General features: G+C 28.2%; 1 long non-coding RNA gene across 1 annotated transcript; it reads left to right on the top strand.

The window, feature by feature from the left end:
* Positions 1-222: 222 nt before the first annotated feature.
* LOC111631501 lies at positions 223-12,918 on the top strand. Its single transcript, XR_002757710.1, has 3 exons — positions 223-419; positions 12,615-12,701; positions 12,778-12,918. It is a non-coding gene; the product is annotated as an uncharacterized LOC111631501 (long non-coding RNA).
* The last annotated feature ends 1,816 nt before the right edge of the window (positions 12,919-14,734 follow it).

Here is a 14,734-nt window from a genome sequence, read left to right as displayed (position 1 = left end):
GCAAGTATTCCTAATGTACACTTTAAAGATTCCTTTGGGGTNAAAATTGCATAAATAAAAATTTAAGCATAAACATAAATAAAAACTAATTAAATATATTATAAAGAAAAAAAATTTTTTAAAGAAGTAGTATATTCTTGGAAGTTTATTGGACTCCACCAGAGAATTTTTCAGCTCGTTTGACTATTTAAGAGCTACCCTATTTGATTATGTAAATTCTGACTGTCGTGTATAGTCAGAAACACTATCTGGTATTGCTAAGCAAAAGTTTAACCAAAAGGCGGAACAAGTTATACCAAGGAAATTTGTATAAATTCTGAGAAGGTTCTTAAACTTGTAAATGAGCCAACAAATACATCCGAAAAGACTTAACAACGTATATTCGTCGCCTTTGATAAGAAAAATGAATATAACCAACAGTAAGACTTAATATTTATTAAATACCTGTAGTTTTATGTATTTTTTATATATCGCTTTATAATTTGAACTAGATGTACCGAAAATTAAAATGTCCGTGTAACCACCTCATTCTTCTAGTTTGTAAATGCAAACTTATGGTGTACTGTACAAGTGCCATTTCGTGGTTAATGGTACGTGTGAATTATATACAGGTAACCCCCGTATAACACGGGAGTTATGTTCCAAAAAATTGCCGTGTTATGCGAATCCGCGTTATATGAAACAAAGAACTTGTACGAAAAGGGGAGATTAGGTTCCAAAAATTAAAAAAACATGCTATTATATTTTCATAATTAAGATAAATATCTTTATTAAAATTTTCTTAAGTGATACATATTAATATAAATTAAACGATGTTTTCTTCGTCATCACTAAGCACTATTAACCAAGGGAAAAACATCTGGCAACATCAAAAGCAGAAGCGTCGCGATCTGGCAACATTGAAACAAGTTTCAAGAAGGACCACATGTATCGACAGAAGGCGGGAAAAGAAAATTTACATACTTAAGTACAACTAATAGTTCATAAAAATTATGCAGAAAAATCTGATAGTACAGTAATACCCCGAACTTACGCGATAGGTGGGACCGAGCAATAACCGCGTAAGTCGAATCTGCGTAAGTCGGGTATAATTTCGCAATTTGTGTAAAACCCAAGTCGGATGTATGTAAGCTAATAAATGTTCTCGTTAATCTTATCTCGTCTTTTGATTTGTTCACGGTTACAAAAAATCACCACATAGAGTCTCTCAAGTCTCCGTAGATATAACAAACACAGAAATAAATAACACAAAATAAATTGTAGCTGTGTGTCAATTCCGCACGACATGTACGAACATGTAAGCTGAACAATAGCGAGGCGGGAGTGAGTAATCAAGAGTTTTGTGGCGCTCAAACAAAAGACGAATCAACGAGATTTGAAAATCGCGTAACTCCGGGTTCGCGTAAGTCGAGGTAATACCGTACATATGTGCTCAAATGAAAAATGTTAAATAAGGTATCTTTCGCACTTAAATGCATTATCGTGTTTATTGAACTGTTGTACAGGGATTTCCCTAATTTCAAATTAGATAAAGTTCACTTTTAATAGTTTTTATTATATTTCATGTTGTACGAGGGTTTTACCGAATTCTCGATCCGTGTTAGAGTGAATCCTTGCTATAGAAGTGCCATGTTATATGGGGGTTACCTGTAATGCTGGAATTAAGCAAAGGTTACTGACGTGATTAATATTTACAATATTCCACTTTGAATTTCTCTTTTTAATTCCAAAAATATGCCAGATTAATTATTTCATAAGATCAACAAAGATCATATAATTATAATTGAATAGTAATCCTGGATCTTTAATTAAATACCTCCATTATATTATGGACCACTATAAACTTAAATTAAGCTTATACTTTAATATGATAATAGGGAATGAAGTTTATACTTGACATATTAACATTGCACCTATAAAACAATGTTCCAAAGCCTGAATAGATGGAGAGAAATATGGTAAGAAAAAAATCTCCAACTTCAATGTAGACAATCCAAATGAATACACATTATATACAATATTCTTGTTAAACAGCAAGTGAGACTGAAATCACAGAATTTTTAAAGCCTTCTCATAATTCTCTTCAGAATGAGATATTAAATACAATAATACAGCTTTTTCTTTAATATTCTAAGTAATAAATCAGATTACTTAATTAGCCAAATTTCCATGGCTCAAAAGTTATTCCATGACAATTGACAGTTATATTAATTTCTATTTTTGGATTATAAACATTACTAAAACTATTAAGCATAAAAAATTTGATCACTTCTTATATATAAATAACTTCACTGATTAGTGGAATTGATTTTGATATATATTCACATAAGTACAAATTCATATAGCAATCATTTTCACTTAATAAGCAAAATAAATGCTATCATTGATATTATTAGACAGACCAAAATGATCACATTTTATTATGAAAAAATTGACCTTAAACTATTTTGAGACAAGCAAAGATCAAATTATGTATCCTTACATAAAAACAATTTAATGCAAAAAAATTTTTGGGATAAATTAAAAAAAAAAAAAATAGTGAACTATAGATCAACTAAGTAGATCAGACTATTTGTTAATTTTTTTGCAGTAATAACTAAAAATATTATTATTATAATGATGTCAATGTAAGCATTTCTGACAAATTCTCTAGTCATTTTTCAATAAAAATGAACCAAATCAAATTTATATGCATTATAAGTACTTTAATTACGAAATTATAGGTTGCCTATTCAATCTGTCTTTTTTTCACTGAAACTGAATTATTATTCAATATAATAGTCAACATGTTTGATTTCATAATACATAAAGTCAGTCATTTAGTTATAATCTGAAAAAACAATCATCATTATATCAAATGAAAACAATTTCATTATTACAACAAAGTTCAATATAATAATTTATTCTGATATTTGTTATTACAATAAATGGCTGTGGACATTACATAATAAAATTTTTACTCTACATTAAAACAAAAGATGAACTTATATACTAGACCAAAAATATATTCATTACAAATTGAAAAATAAACATATATTGAATTTGCAAATTATATAATTGCATATAAAAATTTACTAGCAGATTATGAAAAGCATTTTACAAATAAAAATGTGATTTAGAAAGTAAAAATTGTTATAAATATTTATTACTAAACGACAAAGAAAATATTTCTTAAATCAAAGATCGAATAAGAATCAGAATTTATTGGTCAATACATTTAATTCTGATCGTTATTTGTATGAAATATGATAGATAAAAATTATCAGAAAGTAGATAAACTTCGACATAATCTTCAGCGAAATTCCAAAATTCGCGTACATTTCTGAAAATTTATTACTACGATTTTTATTTATATAGTTAAATGATAAAGTATAAAACCTCAACATTAAATGAATAATACACCATCAATCAGCATTTTGGCATGCCCAGACAATGAAAAGATAGCAACCAATACTTTGTGTTAAACCACGTGTATATCAAAATCGCTTAATCGGTTCAATTTTTAAATTCTTTTTAGAAATCAATATTTTGACCGTGTTTATTTCGTTAATATTATATTTCATATTACGGAGAATTTGAAATTTAATCTTTGAGAAATGTGTTAGCGATTGCGATAGGGAGATTATAGACTAAAGTCTCTTTGTCTAAAGATCGCTATCTATAAAACAATCGACTATAAACTGTTAGAACGACAAAACACAAGTGAACTGGTATTCTCCGAACTATAAAGACAGTCTGTAGTTAGCGATCTAAAGCCGAAAAACCGTTTTCATATTTTAAGTTTTTGCCCGACTACGATAAAGGAACAGTCACCGCCATGACGTTACGTTTCCTATAAAATCGCGTGCGTTACGAGCAACAGGTTTCTTTAACGTCTATACTGGTATTACCACGTAAATTTTACGAATCGGTTACTCACCTTAGTCATATTTTCACCTTGAAACGATATCCTCTTTCAAACCGAACGTTTCCCTACGATGAATAAAACTCGTTCAACCCTTGTCCCTTCCTCTGACTAAGAAGTGAGCTGTGCCACGAGGATAGACCGTACCACTCGAAAGCATGGGTGGGACGGTGTGAGCTGGCATGGCGGAAGAGGATGACAAATGAAAAGCGTTAAGTAATTTTACGCGTGTCACTGCTCCCCGTTATTATTATTTCACAAATTGTTTCAATTTTTCTTCTTTTTTTGTTTCGATCTACAGAAAAATTTACGAAATTTACTATTACGAATACCTATTCTTATAATCGACTCGACCATAAGAACAAGTTCATTCCCTTAGAGAATAGAAGACAGAACTTTATCCCCAGGCGAATTCTGATAGGAACGAAGTGAAAAATACATTTATGAAGATATGTATGCATTCTTTTGTACCGTGTCACTACATGAATTGTAAACAAATTCGAGAAATGAAATGATGACATTAATATATCACATTAGCTTAAATTCGAAAAAAAAAATTGTGATTTGCTTCTAAATTCATTTATTAATGATATAAATCAAAAAATGTTCTTGCCACCTGGTTACAGATTGAAGTTAATTCTATACGGAACAGTAGTTCGTACTTTGAACCGTGTTTACGAGTTCAACTTGGCACACATGACGACTATGACTAATCGCAATCGATCGTATTGGTTTTTGTTGCGATTGTTAACGTACTGTACGCCATTGTATATCGCGAACAATGTTTAGGAATTTTAGTAGTGCACTATATCATGAGAAAATGAAGTTATTTTCAATTTCAATAAATTTTTATTCAAACTGGCAGCTTAGTAATAAATATAAATTAAAATACTCTTCAAATCCCGCTTAAAATATTTAGGAACAACACTTTAATGTCTGTTTTACAATAAGAAATAAAACGAAAATAACTAACTGCTATTGTTTTGTAAAGGTTATGCATGAAAACTTCGTAACAATGATGTTGTTGTAATATGATAGGCCCATTTAAAATAATAATTATAAAAATGATTACTTAATCTAAATCGTATTTTAGATAAGCTAATAAATTTAAGCGAATAATAGATAACATCGTTTCCAGTTAATTACATATACTAAATTTAGTTTCATAATATGGTAAATGTTTAATAAGCTGATCAACTAGTAGTACAGTATACACAAATTTGCCTGTACAGTAGGCAGATTTTAAAAAAAAATTCAGTTTATTCTCTTTAAATTTTTACTATTAATATTACTTTTAAGAATGAATGCATTAGTTTAGAATATATATATCTTAATTGTTATTTTTGCATTAATACAAGAAATAATTAATTACATCATTTTATTTGTAATTACTTTCGGGATACATTTATCATTCTGTAAAAAGACTGTTTTGGCATAAGCAACACAGTAAAAATATCTTTCAGATCCTTCATTTATAATTTGACACAAGTAAAACGTTTTCACTTTTTTTTAACATCAATTTACTTTCCGTATAATTTACCTCAGCAGAAAATGACAGATCTTTTACATCTTTTGTCTTATAATCCGTTGAATTTGACACTTAATTCTATTATAAGAATGGAGACACTATCAAATTTCATTAATTTAATTTATCTTAAGAAATTATATACAACATAAAATCGTCCACTTAACGAGTCAATTATTACATAAATCCAAAGCTGATTATTAATTCTCTTATAATGGAAAAACCTTTGGCATTTTCACAGTAATATCAATGCACAACCATCAAAACGGATTAATCAATAAAACTTTCTTTTTAGTGTTTAGAAAATTTCGCAAATTACATTTAAATGAGTGTTTACGTTCGTTATATCCTATTTAACAGAATCATTAATATATTTAGTAAATATTGATATAAAATTAACATAATGTAATTTAGACGTCATAATTTACGTATTTTTATAAGTGATTGCTTAATGTGTATTTAATAATAAGCATAAGAAGAAATGATTTTTTTCAATTCAAAAACAATACTCTTATATCTAATCAAATTTTTTCAGCGAGCTATTTTTTAAAGTATCCGTGGATAATCATCTAATTCGAAATTTCATTTCTCTTGTATTTATTAACAAAATTTAAGAAATTTGTTGAAATTTATTTATCAAAAGAAATAAAATCTCATTTAAAATTTTATCGAATTTCATTATTATATCAAGATTTAATCAAACAACTAAACAGATAAAATACAAAAAATAATTTTCGAATATATTTTATAAAATTATTGTTGTTAATAAGCCTTAAATGTTTATTAAAAATCAAAATGAATATGAAAAACTTAATATTTAAAATTTTGTTTCGGCAAGATATTCCAACTGCAGCAAATGCTATTTTAATAACAAAACAGCAAATATTTTTAGCACCGATATATCAAATGAACATTTATCGTTAAAGAATATTTAATCGATATTTGTAAAAAGGAGTAAAATTCCAACGTTAAACAAAATTAAAAGAGAATATACTATCGAGTTTAAAACATTTCTAAACGACTTCATTAATCTAATACAGTTGTTAAACGGCAGCTGTAGCTTAACTAGATTCGTCTATGTAGTTCAAAAGTATTGATTAATGTAGAATGCCATGAACATTTCCATCAATACTTTTAAGATTTTATAATTAAACTAAGACTATTTGGAAAATCAAATGTGAATAGCTTGTAAATAAAATAATAACAGTTCAAACAGGAGGGAAAAAGTAAAAATATATACATTTGAATTGTCACGGGATAACCTTGTTGGTTTTTTCTCTGTTATTGAAATTAAGGATGTCAATGACATCGAATCAGGTCAAACACATTTCCCCTTATCTTCCGGCGGAATAAAGCCATTAATTCTCTAACAACAAATATATAAAAAAGAAAGCTGTCGGATATGCAAATGTGTTTCTTTCGCCTCGTACGTAAAACACGCAAAATGATTGTGTAACAAAGTGAAGCTAAATTAAAGGGACAGAAATAAATTTAATGCCACGAACAGCGATTCAAACCTTAACTACCAATATCGATAAGTAACGATAAATATAGATCGGCAACATTCCAAATGGGAAAATGACTTCACTAGTGGTTATATTTCTTACAAGTACGATACCCTATTCTATCATACAAATGAAAAATTACACCATTCCTCCAGTGGAGGACACATGTTTCGAAGTTCAACACACTCGAGGCTGTCAGAACCGGCTACATACCTGTCCAACAATTTATGCAAAACTTACGACAGTTTACTTTTTTACTAGTTAAGTCTGTATAAAATGCATATTTACTGTGTAATTTTTAATTAAGAAAACTATAAAGGTTTATTACCAGCTAATCTATCAAAAAAAATCATATTTTCATATAATTAAATCAATAAAATAAATAAAGCGCAAAAAATTTTATTATCGTACCTATCAAATATCGTAAAATCGAAAAGAAAAATCAATTTGTTGCATATATTTCTTTAAAAAATAAAATAAAAAATTGCCACTGATAGCAGGTGAAAGATATCAACTGAAAGAGAAGTCATTACTCAAAACGTATAATGACCTTTTCCTATCCTTGATTATAAAATATAGAATATTAAATGTAGCTTTGAAAGGGTATAATTATAGATCTTATATGAATGAATACTAGTTATAAATCAAAAATTATGTGAATCAAATNATAGGAAATCGATCTAACAAATATTTGTCTCATTTATGGTCTACCGTTGTATCCTTAATATACAAGAGCTATTTATAATTTATTTGACAAGTCATTCTAATAATAAAGAGGCATCTAGCTAAGCTAATGAGGCTTTTAGGGGAAGCATGTACAGTACATGCATTATTAATAATAATAAAAATTATGATAATGCCTTTCCATTATGTTTTCGCAATAAAGTGCATTTGCATTGCATTACTCTTCTGACATAATCATTTCAAATATTTTAATCGCTCATTATTTTAAAGAAACGTAAAATTCCGGAGATTTCAGGAATAATGAAATTGTGAATACTCAGATAATATAAATTGGTCTTGAACGTATCCATAAACGTATTACCATTTAACCTGTCACAGATTGTTTATAAGTTAGCGAGACATTCAACTGAGCATACTAAGATAAATTACTGAAAAAATTATCTAAATTCAATATTCATAAAATTCTAAATTAAAAAATCTGATAAGTAATATCTCATAATGATTGATCTGTTTCATGGTATCTTAAAATTAATCTTGGGTTGCATGAATATATTTGGATTATATTCAAATTATTGTTCAAAAGTTTCGTTTTGTCAGAAAGTTATTCTTAAGATTTACAGTGTGTTGGTTATTGTTCTTTTTATTTTAGCTTTTTACAAAGATTTGAGAATACTCGCATATATTATCGAAACGCAGAAGAAATACTACACAACAGATAATGTAAAAAATTTTAATGAGTATTTTATTCTTAAGATTTCATTTAATCTGTTCTGGTACTTGTACCTTATTTTAAATCTATGTTACTTTATAAACAAAGATATAGCATATACAATAACTCTACTTATGAGAAAATGTAAACAATTAAAATACTTTGTTGCATGCAGAAGAAAAATTAGACATAAATTAATTCGTACTGTCAATTTTTGGATGCCTCTATATTTTATAATGGGAGTTTTTTCAATACTAAATGATGTCGCAGTTGCCATACTTGAAGTATTCGATTCGCCATTGGAAGTTGATTACGATTTGCTACACGATGTATTTCGGTCAATATTCGATACATTAGTCATTATTTTTGGGAAGAGCATTAATTATTTGTCATTTGCTTTTGTTATTTTTATTGTTAAAATATTTTGCTTAATATTAGATGAAGTTATGGAACAATTAGACAGAAACACAAAAGAATCAATTAAATTTTCTATTTCCGAGATTCTAGAAGTTTATCACATAGTATTGAAGTCAATTGATAAATTACAACAAATTGTTTCGCCGATTCTTACTTTTGGAATATCAATTTATTTTTGCCTTGCAATATTTTTATTATATCAATCATTCTTCGTTATATTTTCGAGAACAAATTTAGAACTTTGCGTTGAGGCGATTATCATCGTATTGTTTTCTTTGTACTCGACCTTGAAAATAATTTGCTTGTTGCACAAACAGGTGAGTTAAGGATAAAATATATTTGAAAAGTTATGTTTTTTCTAATATAGCTTTTTTAGGGAAAGAAATATAACAGATTTTTGTTAGCAAGTATTCCTAATGTACACTTTAAAGATTCCTTTGGGGTAAGTTTGTATAAATTTATATTTGTAACTGATTATATTTAAATATTTTTATTTAAAAATTTGCAATTATAATTTTATAATCGTGATGGCAAACCAAACAGTTTAATTGTTTACAAAAAAGATAGTGTATAGGATAAAATGGGAATACATGGAAAACCGAGTAATATGGTATACTGTAAGCAAACGTCTTTGGAAATCATTAATGTGACAAGATTCTGGAAATCACCATACTTGTGGGAGCATTTTTCAGGCAGTTGTCTTTCATTCAGTTAAAAACCTGATTTATTCACTTTTTATAGAAGGCAAATGAATTGGTTTTTAGGCGCTTGTGGGGCTATGGTTTCTATTGAGATATCAAGTTTTTAAGTTTAGCCACATTTACAATGCTTTATTAAAATTGCAAACCATAACATAGTTAAAGCTTATGGTTTACAATTTTTACACCTTTCAAATATACGTTTATTGAAATTTCCTAAAGATCATCTTTGTGATGGAGCATACAAGCAAACTCAGGATTATTTTGTTTTTAAGTAATTTTCTTTTAACATAAACAAATTGTAGTTGTTTAAATCATTTTTATTCCAGTCAGAGATTGCTAGCAGAAGACAAAACACTAAAATCTTTTTTTAAAGAAAGACCGGCAATACACTATTAAAACAGTACACAGTACACAAATAATAATAAACTCGTACATAGACGATAACCTTCTTTTGTAGAAATCGGCACCCCGTAAATAGATAAAAAACCGTTCCAAGATTCTTGACAATAGTGATCTGATCGAAAAGTCGTGCTTATAAATGTAAAATTGAATGCTATCCTTCTGGTGGAAATCAGGTGATTACAAAAACTTTACATAATTCCATACAATAATAAGAATAATAAATAAAAGCTTTCATTTTACTGTTGTTATTGATGGTTGTTCCATCTAGCTCCTACCATCAACTGCGCACTGTTTCAAACTACCTCACACAGTGAGGCACAATGGAACACATACTCAATATTTTTAATATGAAATACAGTAATTATTTTAAGAATAAGTGCATGGTTTTGATTTTTTTTAAAATTTAGTTGGCATATGCATCAAAAAGATGTTTTAAGTTTGAAAAGTGTAGTTAAATGTTTTTACAAGCAGAAAACCCTTATATGTTCCATTTTTCCTCATTCTAGCTATTAAAATTTCAGTTTTTTTCTCGTTTACTAGTCAAGATGTACCAGTTCCTCTGAAATAGTGAAATACGGTAAATTACTATTTGTTATTATTTATATTTTTAATTCAACATTTATATATACACAACAGATACCCGGAGTTGCCAAGTCAAAAAACAACAACAAAGATTAAGATTATTAGATTATTACGTACTTCTAATCCTTCTAGTCCAGTAGCTGGACTAGAAGCTGGACACTCCTAAGTGGGCGTTCTAGCAGCAGCGGTGTCATTCAATGGTATAAATAATAAATTCCTATTACAAATAAAAATATTATTATATTGAATTTCTCATGGCGTACCCTACTAAAACGCAGCCAAAAATGCAAAAAGTCGTATAAAATAATAATATACTGTACTTATTGTTAATTTAAATAATAGCTTGGGGTGGCCGTTTTTGGCGTACCGTGATACGCCCAGTTTTTCGCTTTAATATATTAGATATTCAACTACGTACGTTTAGTATTTTATGGTAAATTTAAGATAAAATTTCAACAAGAAATTAAGATGCAAATGCTAACCGAAATATTCAGTTAGACAAATTTCAATCCAAATAATACTCTCATATTTTGGTATGCTAAGAATTGACTGATTAAAACATGTTTCACTTCAAGCTACAAATCTTGCATTGTCATACTATTTTATGAATAATTTTTAGGATTTTTACATTCTGTAATATGAATTTTCCTATATTAAAAATTTCATATATATATATATATTTGCAGTCGGATGAATGCTCTATATATCTGGCAACTATACAGAATATTACATATCATCATCCTCAATTTTAAAAATGAATGCAATCAGATAGGAAACTTCGGCATTGTGTTCCAACTCATACCTATAATAATATCCGATTTTTTAATTATGCTTTTGTGTAAAACCCGGCTTACCATTATCCGTAGGGTGCTGATAAGTTGAATACAATGTTTAATTCTGCATTACGTTAAAATTAGAGGTGGACGAATACTATTCGCGATACCAGAAACTATTCGATATTCCAGATCTCAAATATTATACATTCATAAAAATTTGAATCATAAGAATACCTCCATTATCGCGCTATAAGTAAAGTGGCGAATCCAGAAGTATACAAAGGGATATAATTCAAAAATTACATATATTTGAATAATTAATTAGCCCCTTTTATTAATACGTATTGTATTGTACATGACGATTGTATAACGTAAACGGTCCGATAAACTATACTGTATTTATAATCATAGATGTTTTAAAAACATCCTTTTGAAGTTCGAACAAATAGATTTTAACTTTTGTTTTATATGAGAATGGTATCCCTTTGTATCCGCTATTGCTTACAGACATTGTCTTCAGCACCTCTGGTTTAATTTGTAACAAGAAAAGAAACAGATCAAAACCTGAACATTTTCAAATTCTTGTTATCTTAAATAAAAATCTGTTGTAGATGAGAATAAAAGCAATTATTTGTTAATATATTTGAGATAAGAGTATTCAAAAACGCTTCTTCAAAATTGAAAATTAAAAGTTGGACGTTTAATTTCTTAACATTTAGTAAATTTTTTCTTTTTATTTTTCGTTTTACTTTGTTAATTTATTAGCATATAAAGATAAATAAAACAAGTTAAATAATAAATATTAAATAAATTATTAATTAAATAAGTTATATAAGGTAATTAAGTTCATTAAGTATTAGAGTATTCAAAATCTGGTTAATATTCGAATTCAAAAAAGGGATATTTGTCCATCTCCAGTTAAAATTAACCCAAACAGATTTTGAGAAAATTTTGCTAAGTTTTAAATTTTTAGTTAATAAACTTATAAATTTGATATAAACTAAAAGTTTTGACAGATTATTTATGTTTAAATAAACTCCATATTTAACATATTTGTTAGTTTTCATAACTGCTTCTAAAGTTACTTTTTATCTGTTTTACATGCTGTGTTTCTTAATATTATTTGTATTTAATTTTTTGAGAGTTTTAGTTTCGTCAAAAAGTATTTCATTGCGAGATCTTATGAAATAGACTTTTTAAAGGGACTTTCCTGTCTAATTGCGTTGAGTTGTTAAAACCTCTTCCATAGTACCGACTGTCGGAAGATTAGAATTACAAATTATACTTACTATAATAGATCGCTTCTACTGTGTAAAAAAAATTTGTCTATGAATACTCTTCACTTTCAAATATTGTCTTTGCTATAACAATCAAATTTTACTAAATTGTTAATATTTTCCTATTTTAAGGTACTTCATACAATAAAGCAAACAACTCCGCCATTTGCTTTTGTCATATTTCAGAATGTGCCGGTGACTAATGAAACCATATTTAAGGTAAGAAAGATACATCTACGTCTTATTCTTTATATATCAATAATAACTAAAATTTTTATTTTCAAATTTTTCATAGGTCTTCAGTTTCTTTCTGTCGATATTTGTTTTTTTCGTACAGATTAGAGCATTAAAAGTGAAGTAGTTCTGTTGAAGTGATAGTAATTGATATCACAACACAAATGGGCACATCAAATGAACTATGTACGATGTATTTTTCAGTAGTTATTAAAATTAAATTTGAATGAGGCATTTTTCATTTATTCGTTAAATACGCAACTCGTTGCTGAATGAAAAAATTCAGCAACGAGTTGCGTAACTTTTCCGGCTGTTAATTAATAGATTTTATTTACAAAATCGCTTTTATATTATTTTTAATAATTTTATAAAGGCCGTCTTCTGTGTATGTGTGTGTATGTGTGAATTCTTTATAACTCCTGCAATTTTTGCCCAATTCAGATGAAATGTGCTTATATTTATTTTATGTACTGACAGAATGTATATTTATTTTGCAAAAATATTAGCTATAGAATAAGCATTTTATCAATTTCGGATCTGTGATCGCATCTACGTTGCAGTGACGTCTGTGATCTCACTTTGATCATGTTTGACGAGATAATTTCTAGTTAATCGTAATAAATTTGAGAGTGGCGCCGAGATTTTATTACAAAAACTTTTAATATTATTACTTATTATCTGATGACAAAATCTTATTTTTGAGAGTAAATGTGAGTAGTATATGAAAGAAATTGTAAACGCTACGGTAATAACGAATAAAATCTTTATCAAGTCTGACTCTAGAGATATGACACATCACACCCCGCTATTTCCTCATGCCTCGACCTTTAACCGCCAAAATTTAATAGAATCAATACTCCTTATACACACATGCGAAATTTCTTTTCTTCATCTTTACCCCATCCTGAGATATTAAAGGAAATAGACGCCAACACATACATTCAAGAAATCTTCCCTTCTATTTTTTTACTTTTTTCGATTTAGAGGAATTTAGAAGCGCCTAACATCTGCCTCTAATATCGAATTACTTAATACTTACGCTATAATAATAGCAAATTTATAGCTTGATTTATTAAGGAGAGCGTTTGGTTGATTATTATTCGGTTTGCAATTTTAATGTTATACGAAACCATTGCAGTCACATTATGCAGGTCCGTACCAAAATTTAGGAAAGATTTCTATTTCAGCTTACAAATGGTATTTGTATGATAAAATAAACAGACTTCTTAAATAACTTTTGACTAAATTGATTTTTTATAATGGTAGACATTAATGATTTTATGATTTTAATTAATATAACATAAACTATGTTTACGCACTTTATATACTTGTAAATAGATGTAAATTGCTTACTTCTCCACTTCAATAAATGAAAATATTTTAAATGGATTAATGAGATTCTTGCGACTTAGGTTTCTTTATTCATTTATGTACTATTCTTTATTCAACAGTTACTATATTTTTGATTCACTAACACGAGGTGTGTTACTATTTCAACACTTGGAGGTATTCCATCTTTATTTAGTTGATACCATTGCCACGGCTAGGGGAAATTTTGACTTAGAGGCGTTCAGTCATAATCCCACGGATGGTAGCTTCGCACCACTAGCCGCTCGACCAAGAACATGTACCAAGTGTCCGAACCTGCGGTTCCTCTCGTACTGAGCAGGATTACTATCGCAACGACTAGTCATCAATAGAGTAAAACTAACCTGTCTCAGGACAGTCTAACGACGGTAGTAGTTTTACCCTACTGATGACTAGTAAGTTAAGTAGATTCAAAAATAAAATATAAATATAATTTTGTTACACATATAAAAGCTTTTACAATTAGTAGAAACTGTTTTTGTTTACATTTGGTCCACTTTATTTGATGAATTTGCACACTACTGGAAATCATTAGTCGCTCTTTTCATAAAAACAGAATGTTCTTTTACAGTTTTTTACACTTCAGACAACTATATTCAATTATTATCTTATATATTTTGAAAAGTTTTTAAAATTTTTCTATTATATAA

This window comes from Centruroides sculpturatus, unplaced genomic scaffold (assembly GCF_000671375.1).
Source record: "Centruroides sculpturatus isolate CEXI.00-Female unplaced genomic scaffold, Cexi_2.0 scaffold518, whole genome shotgun sequence".
NCBI lineage: Eukaryota > Metazoa > Arthropoda > Arachnida > Scorpiones > Buthidae > Centruroides > Centruroides sculpturatus.
This window is presented reverse-complemented; position numbering and strand designations above follow the sequence as displayed.